This window comes from Pseudorca crassidens, chromosome 3 (genome assembly GCF_039906515.1).
Source record: "Pseudorca crassidens isolate mPseCra1 chromosome 3, mPseCra1.hap1, whole genome shotgun sequence".
NCBI classification, from domain to species: Eukaryota; Metazoa; Chordata; class Mammalia; order Artiodactyla; family Delphinidae; genus Pseudorca; species Pseudorca crassidens.
This window is the reverse complement of record NC_090298.1, coordinates 92,120,712-92,145,099: the sequence shown is the minus strand read 5'-3', so window position 1 is coordinate 92,145,099 and position 24,388 is coordinate 92,120,712. Positions and strand designations below refer to the sequence as shown.

The 24,388-nt window shown below is 42.4% G+C and overlaps 1 long non-coding RNA gene across 1 annotated transcript in view; it reads left to right on the top strand.

The window, feature by feature from the left end:
* The window catches only part of LOC137220767 (uncharacterized), a 54,096-nt gene that overhangs the window by 11,145 nt on the left and 18,563 nt on the right, over positions 1 to 24,388 (top strand). The window contains exon 3 of the long non-coding RNA XR_010941786.1: positions 19,085 to 19,224. This is a non-coding gene — a long non-coding RNA (uncharacterized lncRNA). The remainder of the gene's footprint in view (positions 1 to 19,084; positions 19,225 to 24,388) is intronic.

Genomic DNA, 24,388 nt, shown 5'->3' with positions numbered 1-24,388 from the left:
AGATTTCCTGGTGTAGAATGACCTTTGCCCTCCTGGAATGAAGTCTATTCTTTTAAAGTTATATTGGATTCTGGTTACAAACATTTTGTCTGAGATGCTTGTATTCATATATGGTCTATAGTTCCTTTTGTTGTGATAGCTTTGAAAAGTTTTGTCATAAATATTGTTCTATATTTATAAAATAATTTGGAGGCTTTACTTCTCTCCTCTACACTCTTGAATGGTTTAAATAGCATGGGGGTTGCCTGGTCTTTAAAGATTTGATGGATTTAAACTGTTAAAATTTTAAGTCCCCATAGCTCTGTCCAAGTCTGACCCCCACTCTTGTCCAATTCTCTCTCCTGAAGGACAGTCCCTATCCTTCCTGTCCTCCACTCCACAGTATGTCCCCTTGTTCAAGAACAGCCTTGTATTTCTTCTCCTTTAACTAGTTTCTTAATCCTGGTAGCTGAAAACCCCAGGTATCCTTCAGAGTGCCTCCCACGTAGCCTAGGAGTCTTCTGTACAACCCAGGTGACAGAGGTGTAAACGTAGATTAGTTTCATTTAGCCTACCGCTTTCCTCCTGCTTAGAAGGAGCGCCAGACCCAGGGTTCTTGTTGCATTTAATTATTGGTCTTCAGCATTTGTTAAAGCCCATGTATTAAGTGTGGCTTTACCAGGCCAGCATGGGGATGTCTCTTTTTCTTTTACTTTGTCCAATTCTTATTCACTTCATTTCTTCTTCCCTTTCTCTCTCTCTTTTCTAGCCCTTTCCTCCTGCTAATGACAGAGGTGTTCATAGATTAGATTCCAAGAGCAGGAGACATTCTGGTCTTTGTTTAGCTTACGTCCTGGATTCTAGCTTTTCACCGACATTTTTATTGTAATAAAACCAAGACCTTTGCAAAGTGTTTCCTAGTCGCCCCAAATGAGACATATCGGAAATGAAACCATCCTTCAGGTAGATAAAGCCAGTACTGGAATTGACTAAATCTTGGTGGAAGAGATCTTTTGCACAAAGTATCCATTTCCTCATCAGGTTGCTCTCAAGCTAACATGCAAGCCCAGGAGTTTTCCTGACCCCATGGATATTTGTGATGAGGGGGTCCAGAGAAGGAAAGCTCCAGGGCTTGATCACATGCAGGTGAAACAATGGGTACATTGAAAATCCAATGCCAAGGGGAAGAATGTTCATAGCTTTCTGGGGCTTGATCCTTTCCAGATCTGGCAAAACTGGGCCACACATTTCCCGGGATCTTGGTGCCCAACTCTGTGTTTCTGAAGCCCATCATCCTAGATGAGTTTGGGGCAGTATTACAAGCAAAGAAAGAAATTTGCTGATGACAGGAACATGGTTCTCCCAGGAATAAACATGAACAGGTGGTTGAGCAGCAGATTCTTAAATACTGTACCACTACAAGAGAAGGAAAATATGCAACATTTGCACTGGCAAAAATATCCTGTCTTTAGGGCTTCCCTGGTGGCGCAGTGGTTGAGAGTCCACCTGCCGATGCAGGGGACATGCCACGGAGCGGCTGGGCCCGTGAGCCATGGCTGCTGAGCCTGCCTGGGCATCCGGAGCCTGTGCTCCGCAATGGGAGAGGCCACAACAGTGAGAGGCCCTCGTACCGCAAAAAAAAAAAGAAAAAAAAATCCCATCTTTAATAAAAACTTTACACTGTTAATGCAAATGATATGTTAAACTTGGTGGGGGAATGGCATGCTATTGCCACTGTTGTTTGGTAGGACAATTAACAGTGTTAGCAGAATCCCCGCTGGGCACTTGTACAGTACTTAACACTTTCAAAGGCCCTGACAGGCTGCAATTCATTGTAAGGCTTTTCACGTGCTTTTTCTGGCCTGACAGTGCTTTAGAAGCATGTAAATAACTCTTTTCTACATTTATACCTTAACGCAGTAGCTAGCTTGGTTTATACCCTCAATTAACAGGTTTTAAAAGTGCTGTAACCATGTAAGAAGTCAAATTATGGACTAGTTAGCAACCCAATCATTAGCTTGAGACTCTAACCTTAGTTATGGAGAATAAATAATATTAATTTCTCTTCCTGGTTTTCACTTTTCTGTGCCAAAATACCCCATTAATGAAGCCCCAGAGAACACAAATTTTTTTTTTTTTTTCGGTACGCGGGCCTCTCACTGTCGTGGCCTCTCCCGTTGCAGAACACAGGCTCTGGACACGCAGGCTCAGCGGCCATGGCTCATGGGCCCAGCCGCTCCGCGGCAGGTGGGATCTTCCCGGACCGGGGCACGAACCTGTGTCCCCTGCATCGGCTGCATCGGCAGGCGGACTCAACCACTGCGCCACCAGGGAAGCCCCAGAACACAAAATTTTTAATCAGATTTTAGAAATGCACATGCACCAACCTTGTCAATAATAAGAAAAACTTCATGGGCCAAAATACATTTTTATCTTTGCTCCTGTCCCAACAGAATTTACCATCCATACTACCGACCAAATGTGTGAAAGCAGTCTATCCAATAAATGACTTATCGTACATTTTTATTGGCTCAAGACAGATATTACTTCTGAGGATGATACTTCAATCTCTCTTGGATTATTTTTCATAGTTTACGGTGTTCTTTCTCTAGGTTGTGACAAAGATTCTTTGCTTGACCAAACTTTAGTCAGGCTCCTGAACCTTCTCCTAGGTCCAGCCATATACCTCCTTATAAAATCTAGTTGTAGCCAGAACCCTGCTAGGTCAGTTTAAAAGAGCTCCCTATCATCCAAATGTGATCACCCTCCATATCTAATCAGGTTCCTCATCTTCCCCTGTCCTCCAAATGATGTCTGATCACCCTGGCCTGTCTTCAGCAAAGATTTGGTTAAGTCAGTTTAGCCAGAATCCCCCTAACCCCTAATGTTTCCCCTTAGTGATTTTCCATCCACTGATCACTATCCTGCTCCTTGGTTATAAACCCCCACTTGCCCATGATGCATTGGGAACTGAGCTCAGTTCTACACTGAGATCTCTAGTTCCCCTATAGTCTTGAATATATTTTTATCACTTTACCTACCATCCAGTTCTGATTTCTTTTTGACAGTTAAACAACTACAGTCACATATATTTATTGTCCACTTTTAGGAATATTGCTCTAACTAAAAATAAATAAATACCTATGGACAAGTAAGAAAAATAGACTTTCAACTTTTCTTTATGCTAAAAAACAGCATAAAAAACATAAATGTTTAAATCAATGCAGCATTAATTCAGCAGTACTTTCTACACACGAAGCATGTGCTAGGCATAAGGATACCATGATGAATAAAATGTGATTTTTGCCTTAAAGATTTCACAGCCTATCTGGGTAAGGAAAAATGTATATGTGGAATAAAGTATAGTGGTGTTTAAAATAGAGGTGTGCCATAGACAGATAGATAGGAAGGAGGACTGGAATGAGGGAGGGAGGGAAGGAAGGAAGGAAGGAGGGAAGGAGGGAAGGAAGGAAGGAAGGAAGAATAGAAGGAAGAAAGGATGGAGACACAAAGAAAAAAATTCATACATGGGGTGATCAGAGAAAGCTAGAGTGAGGAGATATCATTTTAACTTAACTATGAAGGTTAAGTAAGCAGTCACCAGTTAGTGGTTCTAGGCAGAGGGCAGGGTACCACCAAAGCAAAGATGGAGAAGTAAAAAGACGCATGGCACTGCCCCCCAATACTCCTGGAGCCCAAGGATATGAGCACAGTATGAAGTCAATGCTCAGTAAGCCTTTGCTGAATGCACAAATGCATGCATGGAGGGAATCCAGAAACATAAGCCATTGATCTAAAAATTGCGACAGTCCTGAGAAGCTGATCTAGCTAAAGCAAGTCATTGGACAGAAGGCAATGGATGGACTAGTGAGTTTGTGAAAGGCAGATCACAGGCCCTAGAACTCTAACTGCATTTCTCACTGGGATGCAGCACTGGGATGCTGCAAATTTGCAGCAGAAAAACATCAAAAGTGGAAGAGACATTAGAGAACATCTAATTCCATCCCAAGAGGTTACATCGATGGACTCAAGGTCCAGATTCTGTGTCCAGCAGTGGTACCCCCAACAGTCACCTGATCTATCACAGCCAAGGCCTCTGACCATGCTAAAGGAAGGAAGAAACATAGGAAAAAGAAAAAGTGGTGTATAAGAAGAAAATCCGGCAAGCAGGCAGGCTGGCTGGCCTGTGGACCCCGGCTTGAGATTTGGCCAGCATTTGGTTTATTTTTCAGCATCTTGCTGGAAGGGAAACTCCCTTGAGCCCAGTTCCCATTAGAGCAAAGGAATGGCTTTTCACAGCCTACTACACAGAAACAAGCCTGCCTTCAATCCCTCTTGAGGAAGAAGGGCTTTTGTGGTACTTCAGCAGCGTTGTTGGTCCTTTTTCCCCCACTTCGCCAGGGCAATTGGTTGCAAGTTTCCAGCCCAGCCCTTCAACTCTTAACAGGAAATTCCTAGAGACTAATTAGGCTGGCTACAAAGTCTTTGGGAGCTCAGCTCTGAAGCCCTCCTTTGAATTCTAAAGGAACCAGCAGGGGCACCTGGGCCTCTGCTCCTGGTCTTCCCTCAGCCTTGACCCAGAGAACTGGGGGGACGGGTTTCCCAAGTGGAACAAAACTGACCCTTGATTTCTTTGCCTCAGCTTTTTCCTACACCAGGTGTCCTGAATTAAATATTCTAACTACAGAAGAGGGGTTTTTAAACCCAGAGGTTCTTAAATATTAGCATGCATCAGAATCACCAGGAAGGTTTATAAAGTGAAGAATGCTGGTCCTCACCCCGTTTCTGATTCAGTTGGTTCAAGATGGAGCCTGGGGCTTCCCTGGTGGCACAGGGGTTGAGAGTCCGCCTGCTGATGCAGGGGACACGGGTTTGTGCCCCGGTCCGGGAAGATCCCACATGCCGTGGGCCCGTGAGCCATGGCCACTGAGCCTGCGCGTCCGGAGCCTGTGCTCCGCAACAGGAGAGGCCACAACAGTGAGAGGCCCGCGTACCGCAAAAAAAAAAAAAAAAAAGTTGGAGCCTGAGTATGCATTTGCAACAAGTTCCCAGATGATGCTAACGGTTGTGTGTCATGGCCCACCCTTTGAAGATCATTAAATCAGGAATCGGATCTTGCATTTTTTTTATTTCCTGCAAACAGGTTATTTTCTGCCAACCTATAACTCAAAATTGCCCTCTGTCTTTCTCCTTGGAAACAAAATCATTTCATTGAGTAATTACTGTTCAATCTACTTATTGCTACAACAATTTTGTTCCTGGCATCCAGAGACATTCCTAATTTTATTTCCTGCCCTTCTTCTCTAGAGCAGAATCTTATTTATAACCTCCAGGCCCAAATACATGTATAATAGGAACAGCAAAACAAGACAGCCCAGAGAACAATGACAGGGTTCTTTTCTAAGAAAAAGGAACTTCATCTGAAAGCTTATGCAAGCTTTAGACAAAAAAATGGGGTTCCATGTACATGGAGTGATGGTAAATTTCCTGCTCACATTCTAATAGGCTGTGTTGGTGAGGAAAATGTTTTCTCTGGAGAAGGCTAGGAATTGGTGCCAGGATTAAATGTCTCCAAGAAAGAAATGACAGAGGGTTGTGGAGAGTTGTGATGGGTAGACATGAATTTTGGGAAGAGAGTGTTCAACCCACTAGGACATGAGGTAGAGGATGAGGGAGATGTCAGCTGATGAAAGTGGCTTGTGGAATGGGAAGGTGAAACATGGGTCACGTTGAAGAGACTTGGCAGTTTATCACCTTAGCTCCACCATTCTAGGTACAACTTATTCGATGGGAAAATTTCACCTAAACCTTGAGTGTTCTTCAAGGTTCCATGTTGAAGCCATTCCAGCTAACAGCCTTGCCATTTTTTTACAAACTACATTACTCCTCCTTTCCACAATAAGGTGCTTGGTGCTGGGTGTATACAAAATGACCAAAATAAAATCTCCAAAGAGAAGAAGTGAAAGGATAACACTTTCCAACTCTGAGATCAGTGTTTGGTTAGACAATCTCCATCTTTTATGTGTGTCTTTTGTTCTCTTTGCCAGGTGTTGCCTCACACCTAACTCTGTTCTGTTTGTTTCTTACCACTTTCTTATAGAAATCCAGACTTCAGCCTAGAAGCCAAGCTCCATGAGGGCAGGAACTCTGACTGCTTTGTTCACAACCGTATTCTCAACGCCTGGTACCTGCCTCACACGATATGTGCTCGGTAAATATTTCCTGGATGGATAAAGAGAGGGAGGGGTGCAGGGCAGAAAACTGGGGAAAAGGAGAAGAAATGTTTCTGAATAGTGAGTCTGGCCTAGAGTCCCTTTAACTAGTGCCACCACTTTGGATGATACACCTTAAATTCTCATAACTGCACCTTGCTTCTCTGAAAAATAGGGATAATGAGGCCTGTCTTGCAGGCTTGCTTTGGGTATTAGAAGAACATATATAAAATACTCACCTCTGCATCTGAGGCAGAGTAGGAACTCAGTAAATTATAATCATTATTGTTACTATTGGTTTATTCCATATATTCAGTCATTCTGCTGAGACCATCCTTGGAAAATCAAGCCTATGTTAATCCGTGTAGTTTGCAATTTGGTGTTTTTAAACTCAGCAATATACTCTCTTGTTCTTATTTTCTCTTTTCTCAATTGAAAAGATGCCCAGAAGCAAATAACTAGCCACATATAGATTGGACAGCAATTTCCAATCAGTGCACAAATATTCTGGTAATGCATTTAGCATACAAGTCAATGGCACGTTGGATTTCCAAACAGACTCTAGGCCTTGTGTATCAAGAGGATTATACTTGCTGCCTACTCTCTCTGGCTGTACTGTGGTGAGGATTCCTGAGTTGATATATATTAAGTACTTTGAGCTGCAGGGAGGAAAAGGTGTCATAGGAACACAAGGAAGTATTAAATGCCAAACAAATTGCTTTAACTCAATGGCAGGTTGGAGGCTTTACCCACCCCCCCAAAAAAGCATAAGGAAATAGTAACTCACGATTTCCACAAACAATTCAACTCCCTTATGGTTTTTCATGCATGGGTAAATTAATATACAAAATAGAGAATAATTCTAAAATTTATGAATTTGCTCTTGGTTAAACTTTAAATATCTCAAAGCTAATAGTTGTTTAGTTTTCCTAAGTTCTAATGAAAACACTTCATACATATGTTGGATCCTCAGAGCACAAAGTCAAGATTCATCAAATGTGGTTGCATTTATGATCAAGGCAAAATGCCTTAATTAAACAAGTAATTAGCCTTGAGGAGAGAAATGAGCACAGAAGTCCAATTAGTGAATCTGTTAACTGTTCCTCCCAGTGACACAACCAATAGCCATTCCACATGCAGTCAGTTACTTTGATCATGGGAATTACATATGGTCCTCTGAAATGCACAATGGCAAAAGTAAATTAAACACTAAGGAAAAGTAATGAATACAATATAGCAGAATAACGATTAGACTGGGAGCCAGGAAACCTGGGTTTTAGTTCAGGCTGCCACTCACAAACTGTGTGGCGTAGGATAAAGTACCTTAACCTTCCTAAGCCTCATTTTCCTCTCATTAATTACGGAAGCTGGACGACATGATTTCTGAAGTCCCTTCCAGTGCTGACATTTTTCAAGCTTGTGTTGAGGAATTCCTCCCTTTCAATTCTTATTTTGGAAGCCACTCGCTTCCTAGCACCATGTCTGCCAAATAGCATCGCTGCCAGCAATTTACAAGGTAGGTCTGTCAGTGCAAGAGAGAGGCTTCTGCCTGATCTAGTTTTGTTTACAGTGGCAGCATTTCAGCACATCCTCTTTGCTTTCAGCAGGAAGCAGCCAGGCAGCAAAATTGCTGTAGCATAAAACAAATCCAGCTGCAGGGCATCTTCAAAATGCTCCCTATGTGTTTTTCAATTTAGCCTACTATTAAAATTTTAAAGCACCATTTAGAGCTGTAGCTTGCAGTTTTCTGTTAAAAAAATGAATCCAAGTTTCTCATTACAGGATTTGGGGTGGCGGGGGAGGGTGGGAGGGAAGGGGCATGTTCAGCGAGAGGAGATATTTTAGAATGTGGTACATGATTTGCCTTTGGTCCCTCCGGTCCCAGCACTCATCACCTGTGCCTCATTCAAGGGCTTTAGAACCCTTCTTTTCACAATCAGCGAATTCAGAGCTGCAGGTGAACTCCAGACCGAGAGAGGGGATTGGAGCAGGGACAGCCTAACCTGCAGATGCCGTGCATGGTTTGGGTGAGAGGTATCATCCAAGAAGCTATGGATCTGGGTTGGCAGGAAGAGCGAAGACAAGGCATGGAGGAAGAAGCAGCATGGTATGTTTGTACAATGCAACTAGTTCTAGTGACTTTGCGTTTAAAGAAGAAGAAAAAAGCAAGGGATGAGACGGAAAGATAGGCAGTGACCAGTCCTGTAGAGAATTCTCGAACTGTGTTGTGCCGCCCGGACACCCCCTCCAGCACTGAAGGACTCAGTCTATAGCTGCTACTCACCCGAGGTCACAGCCCCACCCCAGGGGCCACCACACCCTAAAACTTGTTAGGTGGTCGGGCATATAAAAGGCTCCCAAGAGCAATTCCTAATACATTTCCTGCACACTGCTAACCTGCTAGTCAGATTCTGCTTCTTGGGGAGTCCAGTCCTTAACACCCTGCTAGAGAGATTGATGGTACCTTTGTTGGCAGTGGTGAGACATTTAAAGGTTGTAAACAGGGGTCAACCCTGATCAGATTTGCAATTTTTGAAGATTACTCTGTGGTAGTATATGGAGAGTGTGTTGAAGTGGCAAACACAGAGGAATATGTCACGTGGGAAAGGACTTTGATGCAATGCAGCCTCCAAATACACAACCAGGAGAGCTCTCCCAGCAGAGCTCTCCCACCCAACAGAAAAGCTCACAGTACAAATGAAAATGCTCGGGCTTCCCTGGTGGTGCAGTGGTTAAGAGTCCGCCTGCCAATGCAGGGGACACGGGTTCATGCCCTGGTCTGGGAGGATCCCACATGCCGCGGAGCGGCTGGGCCCGTGAGCCGTGGCCACTGAGCCTGCGCGTTCAGAGCCTGTGCTCCGCAACCGGAGCGGCCACAACAGCGAGAGGCCCACGTACCGCAAAAAAAAATAAAAAAATAAAATGCTCAAACCACACAGCTCCTTAAGTCAATCCATAATACACAGTGAGAAGCAAGGGGGCAAGAAAGGGGGTATGTTAAGAGTCAGGATAGGCGGCAAGCAGGTGAAAGGACCATGCTAGTTGGGTCGTGTTCGTAAGTCCTCCTCCCCCCACCCCTCCCCTCACATCAGCCTCTTCCATTGATGGTGTGGTTACAAGGACCAGAGTTGAGGTTGGAGCAAGGGGCCCAAGAAGGTACCTGAGGCCAAAGACACACTTGTTCTGTTGAAGGGGAACAGGGCAAGTACGCAGGCCACAGCTGCAGCTTTCCAAATAGCCCGCTGAACAGCTACAAGTTCTACCTGCACTTCTTAGGCAGAGCACATGCGGGGCCAGTAGGGAATCATAATTATACTGGGTATCACCATTGGGTGACTGACTAGGAGTGACAGATCACTCTCACCCCAGTGAAAGCACAGTCATCCCTTTCTATCTATAAGCATCTCTCGTTTGTTATATCATATTTTCTACTTATTCCATGTATCCTCTGCATGTGCCATAAGTTAATAACTGACTACCTATTTTGAACACATCTTATGAATTCTACCTAAGTCTCACATGCTACTTGTTTAATCATTCTCTATTTTTTTTAATTGAAATATAGTTGATTTACAATGTCATGTTAGTTTCAGGTGTACAGCACAGTGATCCAGGTAGTACATATATCTGTTCTTTTTCAGATTCTTTCCCTTATAGCTTATTACAAAATATTGAGTATAGTTCCTGGTGCTATAGAGTAGGTCCTTGTTGGTTATCTATTTTATATATAGTACCTTGTTAATCCCAACCTCCTAATTTATCCCTCCTCCCGCCCGTTTCCCCTTTGGTAACCATAAGTTTGTTTTCTGTGTCTGTGGATCTATTTCTGTTGTATAAATACATTTATTTGTATCATTTTTTTAAGATTCCATAAAAAAGTAATATCATATGATATTTGTCTTTCTCTGTCTGGCTTATTTCACCTAGTATGATAATCTCTAGGTCCATCCATGTTGCTGCAAATGGCATTATTTCATTCTTTTTTATAGCTGAGTAATATTCCATTGTATATATTTACCAAATCTTCTTTATCCATTCATAAACGTTCTCTATTCTTAAACATCCTATGAGTTTTGCCTATATTTCAAAAGTTCTTCATTCCCTTACTATCAATACTTCATACTTCTTAAGACTTGCATGCATCCAGTTTGTCTGTTTTGTCTTTTATAGCAAAATTGAATATTCTCAAATACGACAGCAAATGCATATTACAAATAAAGACTGTTTGGAGGGTTTTTGTCGAAGTGGAGGCTATAGACAATGTGGTTTTGACTTAGGGAAGTGACAGTAGAGATTCAGGAGCAATTCCATAAGATGAAGTGAGCAGAAATGACGACTAATTAGATGTCATAGGTGAATACGATGGGCGGATCCTGTTGGCTGGCTGACCCAACATCCATTCCATCCCCCTTCTCCCTCCTAGTGTAGAGGCTAGGAAATCTGCATACTGATTAGCAGCCTCTCTTGTTCCTGGGAATGGTCAGAGGTCACAGTTCTAGCCAATGAGATATATATGGAAGTCTGCTAAGGAATTCTATGAAAGCAGTTGCTTCTCTTAATAACAAAAAGGATAGAAATAGCTGGAACTGTCCCTCCCATCATCTTCCTGTCTTAAAGAAACTGATGCTTGGAGCTGTGACAACCATTGTGTTACCTACCATGATGTGAGAAGCCACTATGCTGAGAATGGCAGAGTGGAAATATAGGAAGAGCCTGGTACTTGACATCTTTGAGCTGCTTCTTCAGCCCTGGGCTGCCAACCTTCAGACCTACTGTTATGGGAGAAAAATGAACCCTATTGTTAAAGCACCACGAGCTGGATTTTCTGCTACTCGTAGCCAAACACATCCTAAATTCTTAGTGAAAAGGTGAGAGAAGACAGAATAACTTAATCAAGTGGCCAGACCTTGATGCAAAGACATTGCAAACTACAGCCTTTGTCTTAGGTAACCTAACCATGAATCGACTAAAAATTGGAAGATCTCTTACTGGTATAAGGGGACAACCAGCAGTATTTTCCGTAGGAGGATCCAGGCTGCTGGTGCTCAGCAAAGCAAAGTCAAGTTTCCCTTCCTCCCTGGTTTTCTAGCATCCCAAAACTGCAAACGATTTCAGACTGATTAAACTAGGATTTTGGAGGTGGCAAGTCCCAAGATCAGCATTTTTAAAAGCATCTTGGATGATTCTAATGAGCAGCCAGGGTTGAGAACCTCTGCTTTTAATGAATACATCTGTTTGGGGATAAGAATACAGCCACCGCTTCCACCTTCTAAACTCTATACTGTTGAGTAATCTGGGTCTCTGAGCAGAAGTGGGAATTACCAGAACATTAGGAATTTACAAATACCTCTTTCCTCCTGTAGATTCATTACAATACTGTGAATCTTGAATGCAAACTACAGACCCATGCTTCCTAGAGCATCAAGATAAAGTCCATAGAGTGACGTATTGCCATTCTACTACATTTTTCTGTCAGCTGGTGCAAGTGTCACCAAAACTCTCATCCACACTCATCCACACAGCAAAGAGGAATCATCCCACTCCTCTCCTTCTGTCTGTAAACTTTTCTATGGTCTAGAATCCCTTCTAAGACTGAGGCTTTTTTTTTTCCAGAGTGGAAAATGTTTCCAGTCATGCTTTTATCAAAGGCCTTTTCTGGTGTCTCAGTTCGGCCTTATCTTTGTAGTGGTTATAATACTTCTGACCATAAAATTCAGGTATGCAAAAATGTGAAAACCTATATTTCCATAACTGACTCTCCTTTCTGTCTTGAGACCCCATTCTATTGATTCTTGATGGCAGAACTAGAAACAAATCGATTCCAGGTAAACTTGATCCGTTCAGGGTTTTACTCCTTCCCTCCCGCCTTTGCCCTTGGGGAGTTAGAGGGAGACTGATAGAACATCTGGACACAGAGGGGGCTCATCTGGTCCTTGATTATCATCTGTCCACGCTGGCATCCTCTGCTGTGTCCTTGTTCCTCGAAGTCGCCAATTGTCAGCCTCTCTCCCTGCTGGCATCCACGGAGGCAACTGAGTTCCCATCTGGCCTTTGATATAAGGACAGTGCTGACATCTGTTCTTGGGCCCCCTCTCCCCAATACGAAGCATCTGTTAGTCTGCCAGGCCTCCTTGAGATACTTCTGTACCCGTCTCAGACAAGCATGGATGTACTCCAGGCCACTCTGGGCTGCGGGAGACTCAGGACTAACGTGCTATGCTGAGATTTCTTCTTCCTGACTTGCACACTAGGGCAAAGTGTGAGACAATCTCAGACCTTCATCATTTTCCTGGGACCCCCGCCCTGGGAAGAAAAGTCAGACTCTCAGCCCTTGAGCACTGCCCCCCATTCCCATTAGCCCAGAAAGGGGCCAGCACAGGGCTGACTGTTAGAGACACACAGCAGTGTTTCCCCTCTTCTCCCTATTCCCAGCCCATGGGATCTTCATCTGTCAGAGTAAATAGGAAAAATGCTGGCTCAAAGTGTGGGGACAGACTAGGGGCAAAAACCAATAATCTTAACACATGTATATGTATAACTGATTCACTTTGTTATAAAGCAGAAACTAGCACACCATTGTAAAACAATTATACTCTAATAAAGATGTAAAACAAACAAACAAAAGAAAACCAGTAATCTTTAAACATATATTAATTTTAATTAAATTTATTAAAGTTTATTTAATAAGTTTTAATTATATGTATTAAACTATTTACATTAATTAATATTACATTATATTAATACTTTAAAAATACTATTCTACCACATCTCATTGTAAACCTGGAAAGTCTGCATCCAGTTCACTCATCATCAAGAAAAATTGATGCATTAAAAAACTAGATACAACAAAACAGGATTATTTTCTAATGGAATATCAATGCTTACTTTTTCTCTTATATCCCCCTTCCTACATTTTTCAAATTTCTTCTGTGAACTTCTTTGCTTTATATTTCTATAGTAAACACATCTGGAAAATGTCCAACAAAATGTCTGCTGAAGAGAAAAGGTATAAAGGAAAAGATTGATAAGTCTGATCACATAGCAATGAAAAGTTAAATAAGGCAAAAAAACCTTCCATAAACAAAATAAAAAGACAAATGACAGATTAAAGGAAAAAATTTCTCACATGACAGAAAAAGGATTCATGAAGAAAATTAATACAATAGGCAAGCTGTATAAAACTGTATAACATATATAACAGGGTATCAGAAAAAAAAGCAAAAGGCCAAAAACGTAAAAAGAACCTCACTCAATTACATAAATGCAAATCAAAACAAAACAGAGATATCATTATTACATAGATTTGCAAAGTGAAAAAAATGTATAAAACTCAGTAAATGGTTAGGGCATACAGATATTACATTTCTTAAGGATATAAACTTGAGTGACTTTCTGGGGAGAAATTTGGCAAATCGATCAAAATTTTAAATGTATTTCTAGAACCCCTTGCAAAAGTATGTACACCAACTAAATAAGGACATGAACAAGGATATAAACAAGCATAATCATTGCAGGAGTGTCTGTAACAGCCAAATGAAAAAGGATAAAAAAAGTGGAAACAGCTTAAAGGACCATCCAAAGGAGATTGGTTAAATAAATCCTTGTACATTGATATAATCAAATACCGTACAACTGTGTGAAACAAACATGAAGTGATGTGTCGTATTCTAATATGGAAAATCCTCCAAGATATATTATTAACTGAAAAACCAATGTACAAGACAGGGTGAATAGTATAATGATCATTTTCTTGTAAATAAAATATATTATGTAATTATCAATGTTTATGTATTCACAGAAAATATTTTGGAAGAGTAAACAGAACTGTTAACAATTTCTCTACAGTTTGAATATTCTAACCAAGCTCATGTTTAAAATTTATTTTTTAATGTCAACCACAATTACCTACCTGTGGAATTACAGATAATTCTATTTTCATATAGAATTTCAGTTTTAAAAAATGAGCATTCAGTTAATTTAAAAAAAGCAATAATATATAGAATTTCATGAAGTCCATTCATCCTGATCATTGGTTCTTATTTTTTTTTTGGTTGCGTTGGGGCTTTGTTGCTGCCTGCGGGCTTTCTCTGGTTGCAGCGGGCAGGGGCTACTCTTCATTGTGGTGTGCGGGCTTCTCATTGTGGTGGCTTCTCTTGTTTCGGAGCACAGGCTCTAGGCGTGCAGGCTTCAGTAGTTGTGGCACGTGGGCTTCAGTAGTTGTGGCTCACAGGCTCTAGAGCGCAGGCTCAGTAGTTGTGGTGCACGGGCTTTAGTTGCTCCGTGGCACTTGGGATCTTTCCGGACCAGGACCCAAACCGGTGTCCCCTGCATTGGCAGGTGGATTCTTTTTTTTTTTTTTTTTGCGATACACGTGCCTCTCACTGTTGTGGCCTCTCCCGTTGCGGTGCACAGGCTCCAGACGCACAGGCTCAGCGGCCATGGCTCACGGGCCCAGCCGCTCCGCGGCATGTGGGATCTTCCCGGACCGGGACACGAACCCGTGTCCCCTGCAGCGGCAGGCGGACGCTCAACCACTGCACCACCAGGGAAGCCCTGGCAGGCGAATTCTTAACCACTGAACCACCAGGGAAGCCCTGATCATTGGTTCTTAATGAATGTGATAAAAGTTGTTGCCCTGAGCTGTCCAATGCAGCGGCCACATGTGGCTATTGAGCACTTAAAATGTCTTGTCCCGATTGTGATGGGCTGCATGTATGGAACACACATCAGATTCTGAAGACTTACTATGAAGAAAACAATGTAAATGATCTCTAAGTAGTAGTTTATATTTATTACATGTTGAAATAATATTGGGGTGTATTGGATAAATAAAAGTAATTTCATCTGTTTCTTTTTTATTTATTTTATTGAAGTATAGTTGATTTACAGTGTTGTATTAGTTTCTGCTGTACAGCAAAGTGATTCAGTTATACAGTTATATATATAAGTATATACATATATATACTTTTTAATATTCTTTTCCATTATGGCTTATTACAGAATATTGAATATAGTTCCCTGTGCTATATACATAGGACCTTGTTGTTTATCCATTCTATATATAATAGGGCATCTGCTACTCCCAAACTCCCAATCCGTCACTCTCCTACCTCCCCTCCCTTTTGGCAACCACAAGTCTGTTCTCTATGTCTGTGAGTCTGTTTCTGTTTCATAGATAAGTTCATTTGTGTCATATTTTAGTTTCCCACCTATTTCTTTTTTACTTCTTAAAATGTGGTTACTGTAAAATTAAAACTTTTTTTTAAATATGAAAATTATGGGGCTTCCCTGGTGGCGCAGTGGTTGAGAGTCCGCCTGCCGTTGCAGGGGACACGGGTTCGTGCCCCGGTCCGGGAAGATCCCACATGCCGCGGAGCGGCTGGGCCCGTGAGCCATGGCCACTGAGCCTGCGCGTCCGGAGCCTGTGCGCCGCAACGGGAGAGGCCACAACAGTGAGAGGCCCGTGTATCGCCAAAAAAAAAATCAAAATAACTCAAAATGGATCAAAGACCTAAATGTAAAACTCTTAGAAGAAAATATAGTATAAATATTCTTGATGTTGGATGAGGCAATGGTTTATTGGATATGACACCAAAAGCTCAAGCAACAAAAGGGAAAAAAAAAAAAAAAAAAAAGAAAATTATGAATGTCATTAGCATTATATGCATAATATTTTATTATGAATTCTATTATTCTAATATTATTCTATTCTATTGGATAGCACTACTATGAAGTCTCTCTCCATATGCTCAAGGTATTGTTTACAGTTTTGGGGTATTCACATTCCCAAGTCCATCCATGTATCCCAAGTTAGGCACCCCACTCCAGCTACAGATGAGGCTAACCTGCAGAGCTGTATGGTTGACCTGGTCCAGGTTGGGTCATGATAAAAACGTGTTGCCTGAGCTACACTTTAGGGTGATGCTGTCAGTCTTGATTCAGGGTCACTGTTATCAACGTTCCTATGGAGCTTGTTGTTTTAGCTGATGAATGGATATTTTAGTGATTTTTCTCACAGAATCTTTATAGAGGACCTTCATAAGGAAGGTAGTATCAACTAGAGTTATGTTTCTACTGACTAATTATTTTGTTACTCTAGTTGCCAATAGTTATTGAGCCTTTCTATACACCATGCACAGTTTCACGTTCCTTACATCTCTTACCTTCCTTAATCCTCACAGCAACTTGCTGAGGCAGGTGCCACGATTTTCCCCATTGAAAGTTGAGACATTGAGAGTTATTGTTCACAGTGACTGAGCCCATAAAAGGCGTCTCCAGTGCAGAAGCCCAGGTTCCAAATCTCTACACTATCTTTTATGGATGAACCCCATGAACTGTAGATCTGACCAGGTTTTCCTTTTGCTGATGGCTGCTAGGAAGCTAAGAGCGTAAGAAGTACATAGGTATGGCAGTCTTACACTGTCCTCATTCCTGGCTGTATTATATATCCTTACACTCTCATTCTTTTTTATTGACTATATTCTATTACATGGAACTATTATAATTCATATCACCAGTCCCAATTTATAGACACTGAAGTTGTTTCCAGTCTTTTGCTACTATGAACAACTGGAAGTAACATTGCTGGGTCACACTGTAGGTGATGTCAGTTTTGACTGCAGTGCCAAATGCCCTCCACAGTGTTGCACCAACTTACACTCCCTCCAGGAATACTTGAGGACGCCTATTTCCCCATACTGTTGCCGTTACAATATGTATCAAACTTATTAATCGTTGTCGATCTGATACGCAAAAAAGCCATCCAGGGCTTCCCTGGTGGTGCAGTGGCTGAGAGTCCGCCTGCCAATGCAGGGGACACGGGTGCGTGCCCCGGTCCGGGAAGATCCCACGTGCCGCGGAGTGGCTGGGCCCGTGAGCCATGGCCGCTGCGCCTGCGCGTCCGGAGCCTGTGCTCCGCAATGGGAGAGGCCACAGCAGTGAGAGGCCCATGTACCGAAAAAAAAAAAAAAAAAAAAAACATACAATTTTATGTTGATTTTATTGTAAATGATGTTAAGTATATTTTCCAGTTTTAAGATCCATTTGTATTACATTTTCTATAATCAATCTGTTATATACTTTGTCCATTTTACCATTGGGTTTTTGGATTTATTGATTTGTAGGAGATCTTTATGTATTAGGAAAATTGCTCTTCCGGAAAAGCATGAAAGGAATGAGGAAAGCAGGGTAGGGAAGGGGAAAGACTGGAACAAAGAAGGGCTTATGCTGCTGGCAGTCAGGAAACTTCTGAGAGAGGAAGAGAGTATTCAGCAATGACATGCTACTCAGAGGCCAAATGAGACAAGGACAGAAAAATATCTATCATTTGTAGGGCCATCAACCCGGAGGTCACTGATAATTCAACAAGAGAGGTTTCAGTGGAGAGGTAGGCGTGCAAGCCTGCCCCGGAGTGAAGAGTAAGCGAGAGGTAAAGAAGTAGAGACGTTAAGTATAGAGTGCAGACACCACAATGAGAAGCCCACGCACCACAACGAAGAGTAGCCCCCACTCACTGCAACTAGAGAAAGCCCACACACAGCAACGAAGACCCAGTGCAGCCAAAAATAAAATTAAATTTTTAAAAAAATCAGTGAAGTATAGAGTGCAGAGTTGTCTGTCCCCTATTAAGACAAGCTGTCCTGGTGTTGCAGGAAGGAGGACCCCTTCCAGGGCCCAAGAATGGGCTCCTGTCTAACATTTGGAAATGAATTGTTCTAGGAGACACACAGAACACATTATTGGAAAGGGGAGCCCGGCTGGAGAGCAGCAGAGTAAGGGAACCCAGCTCTGCCACATGGCTCAGAGTCTCAGGTTTTATGGTAATGGGGTTAATTTCCGGGTTGTCTCTGGCCAGTCATCTTGCTTAGCCTATATTTGGTCTGACTCAGTGTTCTTCCTGGTAGCACATGCATCTCTCAGCCAAGATGGATTCCAGCGTGAGGGCTTCTGGGAGGTTGGCAGGATGCATCATCTCCTCACTCCTCCCTTTGGCCCCTCCCAAATTCTTCCTGGTTAGTTTTACAAGACATATTATGGGCTGGCGTCCCCTCCCTCCTTTTGGCCCCTCCCAAAAGGAGGGAGGGGTTAATGTTCAGAGGCAGCACCGAGTTCTTTATCAGGACCTCCTGTTATGAGACAACTCATGCAAGTGGTTATCATCATGTCTGGCCAAGGTGGACGGTTTCAGTCAACAGTTCCCTAACACTGATATCAGTGAGTGGTTGATTGTGAGGATAACTTCTAGGACAAGGTGGGTCACTTCAGCTGAAGGCAATTCTCCAGGGAAGGGGGTAGCTGTGAGCCATCAGCAGCCAGTACTCACAGCAGCTGGGAAAGGATGCTCTGACCTGGTCATGGGGATTGGGTGGACCAACAAAATGATGTCGGCCACAGGAGGTGAAAACGAGTGTTTTATTTTGGACATAGTGTGAAATATTTGAGATATCAAGGGTCAAGCAAGCACCGGGAAAGTCTATAACTGAGAAAAGAGGTCTGTACTGAACGTGTAAGTTTAGTAGTAGTAAGCATATAGATAGTATTTATTAAATTATGCAGATATCTCTGTACTGATATAGAAAAAGCTCTAGCATATACAGTAAAGGGAAAAAAGCAAGAGGCAGAATAGTGTTTGATACTGCCTTTTGTGTATGAAAGGGGAGAAATAAGAATACACACATACACACACACACATATACTCACACATACGCATACATTTGCACATACAAAAGGAAACACTGGAAGAACATACAAGGAAGAATACAAAAGGGTTTACCTGAAGGGTAAAGGGTAGGGGTGGATGGGGACAGGAGCAGACATGAAACTTCTTAAAGTATTTTAATATAATTTCCATTGTTATTGCCTAAAATAAATACAATTTTAAAAAATTTTTAAAGGAAAGAAAGCCATGTGGATAGTTGAGATCTTCTATGAAGAAAGAAAGGAAAAGAGAAGAGGTCCCAGATCCAAGGCCTGAAGAAAATCAATGTTTAGAATTTTGATTGTGGAGGAAGGACCAACAAAATGCAAGAAGCAGGTAAGAGGTTAAAGGAGAAAACCAGGGATAAGTGGTGTTAGGATGCCATTCATGGAGGTGGTGGTATGTGAGCCATTGTTACACCATTGAGAGCTTGATATTGGCCGTGATGGGAGTATTTATTTACACTGTGGAAAAAGGAAAATGATACACATCAGGGCTTTTCCCCTTCCTTGGAGCCGGTTTACCAGCACACCACTGCACGGAAGTCAGGACACTTCTGAGAGAGGGAGAGAGTATTCAGCAATGAAATGCTACCCAGAGGCCAAATGAGACAAGGACAGAAAAATATCTATCATTTGTAGGGTCATCCACACGGAGGTCATTGATGATTCAACGAGAGCATTTTCAGTGGAGAGGTGGGGGTGCAAGCCTGCCCTAGAGGGAAGAGTGAGTGAAAGGTAAAGACGTAGAGACACTATGTGTAGGCCACTCTTCCTATCAGTTTTGCTGGAAGGGGAAGAATGAAATCAATAAGTTAGTGATTTGGGATCAAGGAAGGGAAATGTATGCGTTTTAAGGTGAATAATCTTGAAACTAACATGTACACTGATCCGATTACCCCAGGAGAGAGAATGTTGAAGAGAGAGGGAAAAGACTGGTGCATTGCCCTTGAGATAGTATCCCCAGCACACACAGAGGGACTCTCATTTCATAGGAAGGACATTTCTTCCATTTGAGAAGAAGTTTCCAAGCAGCATCTGTGATGGGGCGGTGCCCAGATACATAGGCCCTGCCAGCTCCCTGCCTGTGAAAGTTCATTACCAACACCTTGACATTCTTAAGACAGAGCACGCACATATGCCTTTCTCTGAGACATGTAACCAGTTAGTAAATAAATTTCTGCGTGTCCTCAATATCTCACAGGCAGCCTAAAAACTCAGAATTCCAGCCGTGGAAAGAAGGGAACCTGCTAAAGAGTGTAAATAACCTAGGCAAATGAGTTCTCAAAAGAAGGTTAGAGGTAATTATGTGTCAAGATTTCACTGTCTGCCACTTCTAGATTACAGATGACTTCAACAAAGTGCTAATGTTTGATTAATGCTTTCTAGCTTTTAGTAGCTCAGCTAAAAGCACAGCTTCCAGTGAACAGGTGGTACATTAATTGAAACATAAAAGAAAGAGACTGAAAATGCTTAGGATGAGGAGAAAGGCCTTTAGAAGGTGGAAATGGTGATTACCTTAATTGTTTCAAAAAGGCAAGGACTGATCTTTCATTCAGAGGAAGGTGCCCCAGCCACGGTAGCAGTTTTCCACCATCTTCCAACCATTTTGCAGTTGTAGAGACAAGTGCCTTTGATGAATCACATTTGAATGGGGTTCTTGCTATGCTAACTGGGTGTTGATAGAGTTATGTAGTGGAAGTAACAAGGCCTTTGGATAAAACACCTAGTACCTTACCTGATGTGTTGTCTCAGGAGAAGTCTAGCCTCAGCCTTACCTCACGGAGAACTCTGGAGCACGAGTTGTACCACAGTTTGTTCTGCCTGAGGCAAGGGGGCTGGACTTGTATACCACACCCTGTCAGTCAGTCACGGGTTACGGACCACCCTCCCTGGAGGGGCGTCATAACCTCCCTGGCTTCTGTGGGTAAGGACTCTCCCACTGGCTAAGGGCAGGTGCCCAAAGAAAGAGGCAGCTGTGAGCTGCTTTGAGCAGCCAACACCCGCAGCAAATGGAGTGGGGTGGGAGCTCCAGCCTAGAAAAAGAGGATCTGTGTGGGATACCAATAGCATCTGCCTCAGAGGACAAATGGCAGTGGTGATTCCAACCCCAGACCGTCATCCAGGAGCAGATCCAGCAGGGAATGCAAGTTCCCCTGAGCCAAGCCATTTGGATCGCTGTTGGCAGTTCTTGAATGCTCAGTCATGGGATGTCTCGGTAATGAAAATACAGCTGCCAAGCAATACCAATTGATCCACAGACTAGAATTACTGAGATGTTCAGCCCACAAGCTTACTGTTTCTGTTCCCCCATTTAATGGTTGTTAAATATTTTTTTAGGGAACTCCAGGTAGAAAACAACGTATCAAATGCACAATTCTTATGCTAGAAATGCTTGCATTTCACAAAGTTTGATGCCATTAGGAATTGTCCATGTAAGATGATCATGTCCATGATCATGATATGAGCTTAGCTGTCTTTTCGAATTTAAGTCTCACAGGGCAAAACCCTGGTTAGGATGAGTAACATGAGGAAAGGCACAGGGCAATTTGCTAAGTACATGATGTTGTACTGCTGGGAGAGAAAGAAGTATATTGTGGGCTCTGTGTTATCAGTGACCAAAGGTTACTTGAGTAACCCATTCCCCGAGGTTAGCAGATGAGCTTCAGATGAGCAAATAACACAAATCAATACTTGTTTCAACTGCCTATGAATCACAGAGTGAGATTCCCTGCAGATTTCAATGTTCTAATTCTACTTACTACTGAAAATGCTTTCTTAAGCCATGGATCTCATGACCTGAAAGGTCCATTATGAAATTTCTTGTTCCTGGCCAGGTAAGACTAGGACACTGAACGCAGAACCTGAATTCAGAAGTTTGCTCAGCTGCGTAGTGGCTGAGTGGTGAAATTTCTGGGCAGGATACAAGTACACTAAAGAAGGAAGCTGGGCCGAGAGTGCCGAGGTTGAATTCAGGTTGAGGAGAGAGAGTGTTTTGTCTTGCGACTGAAAAGAGTACTCTCCGTGAGACAGGAATCAAAGGTTCCAAAGAGAGCAAATGGGGAGAAAGATGACTAGGTGTCTAAAGAAATGATAGCAGTCATCCCGTGGAAGCATTTGGAAGGCAAGTACCGTGTCACTTATTTTTCTTAAAACTGCCCGTCTCTGCACATGGAGGGAACATGCCTAACTAAGATAGAAGTTCTTTGACATATTAGATTTTTCCATTGTCTTCTGAAATGCCTGCTGTTTTTAGTAAGAGCTTACTAAGTACATGTTTAATTAATATTGTGTCATTATTAATGTTCTGTAGGCCAATTAGTTTTAACTTATTCAAATTTAAACAGGAGATATTAACTGGGTACGTGTGTGCAAAGATAGCTTTTTGAGAAATACTATGTTTATAAATCACCTCGAGAAGCCTTTAAGTTTCTGAATTCCCACCCCTTTAATTAAATGATTCAGTGAGGAATTTTGCTTCCTGGCTTCTTTACAGCCCCAAATTTCTCAGAACAGTTTTTCTGTAGGTAAATGTAGCAGTTCTGTGGGTGCTAACCTACTGCTCTTTCCATGTCGACGAAAATAGCATGGTGATAACTGTTGTAGCCCAGTAGGAAGCATGAGAATCTCCTGGAGATCTTGGTAAAATACAGATATATAAAAACACCCTAGAGATGATTAGTTATTAGGTCTAGGGTGGAGCTCAAAAATCTCATTCCTAAGAAGTGCTCAGATAGTTCTGATGCAGATGTGTTTCAGTAGACTATTGCCACAATGATATCGCATCACAAACCACTCAGGTCTCAGTGGCAGACAACAATAAGCATCAATACTTCTCACTCACACATCCACGGGTAAGCTGGAGTACTTTTTATGTAGGCTCCAAGCTGTTGGTTGGATCCAGATCTGCTGCACGTGTCTCTCATCCTCACTGAACCAGCATCTTACCTGAGGCAGGCTCTTCTCATGGAGAAAAGCAGAAGTATGAGATGGCAAGCACCTGCCAAGCCTCTGCTCACATTTTGTCCCCTTATGTCCTATTGGCCAAAGGAAGTAACCAAAGCAGAAGTCAAGGGAGGAGAAGGATACTTTTTTCATGGAATCCTGGTGGAAGAAGTAAATATTTGATGAATGAAAATTTAATTGATTACAAGGTCATACAAAAATTCTGTACATTGAAAAGCACTGGAATCTCTGGAACCATCCAGGAAAGGTGAATGCAAGGCCAACTGTTTGTTTAGTAGGTGATTCAACAAACATTTATGAGTGACAACCAAGTGCCAGCCAGAGAGGTAATTAGTTATTGTGTATCCGTAAGGAGTCCAGTCCAGAGACAGATAAGTACACAGGTAATTACAAGGCAATGTGCCAATTACCATATAAGAGAATTGACAAGATTTATTTTTTAAAAAAATCTAAAACCAACCTGAAAAGCAAAATGTAATATTCTCTATGAGCCAGCAATTGTAAAGTATCCTTAAAATATGGGAAACACATAGAATCGGATTGTAAGATGAAAGTGAGTCCCAAAGCACTCTCTGGAGAAGACTACTGCAAGTAATGGAAGCGGCTCCTGGCACGTTCCAGGCTCACAGGTTGTAGAAACAAGGGGAAGAGGAGGCCCAGGATACCATTAGCTTAGCAACCAGCAAAAGTCTCAGGGACGGCGTTGATTGGCCCAGAGGGAGGCACACCATTCCAGTGATATTAGTTGGCCCAGTATAGATCAGAGTCCTACTCCTGAAGGGAGAAGGGGAACTTATTAGCCTCATGAAAAAAACAGTATGGGAGGTGGTTTCCCAAGAGAATATCAAAGTACTGGCAAAAGAAATATGTCCTCCATGCTGGAACACTATATGGCTGAAATAGAGAGGTTTATTTATGAATGAATGGAGAGCACACATGTAGGGATGAAGGTGTGAAAGGCCATGGACCATTTAAGAAACTTCAAATAGTTTGGTATGATCAGAGTGCTTGGCACAAAAGGAATGGCAGAATATGAGTCTGAAAAGTTGGCAGGAGTCCATTCATATTTGGTGCCAGGGAATTGGATTACTCACTGGGGCACAGAGACGTTAGACAGGTGAAAGCCATGAGAGTTTGCATTTTAGAAAGGTTACTAGTGCAGCCATTTGAAGGATAGAATGGAGGAAAGCAGATGGAGAACTAAATAGCAGCCCCAAAAATCTGTTGTCAGTCAGAGACCAGGTGAGAAAAGATGAATCCTGAAATAAGGGAGGGGCAGTAGAGATAAGGAGCAGATGATGGTTTTTGAGAGATGGGCAGGCCTTATGGACCTATGGAATGTGAGGTGGATGGGGAGTGTGGGAGAAGGAGGGCTAAGATGACTCCCAGGTGTCTGGATAGGCCACCACAGGGATGATGGTGCCATTCACCAAGAGAGGAGAAATGTGAAAAGAAGTTTCTGGGTGAATGATATAAGCCCTTTTTTTTTTTTTTTTTTGATAAGCATTGGTTTATTCCTAGTTTCTCATTTGTTT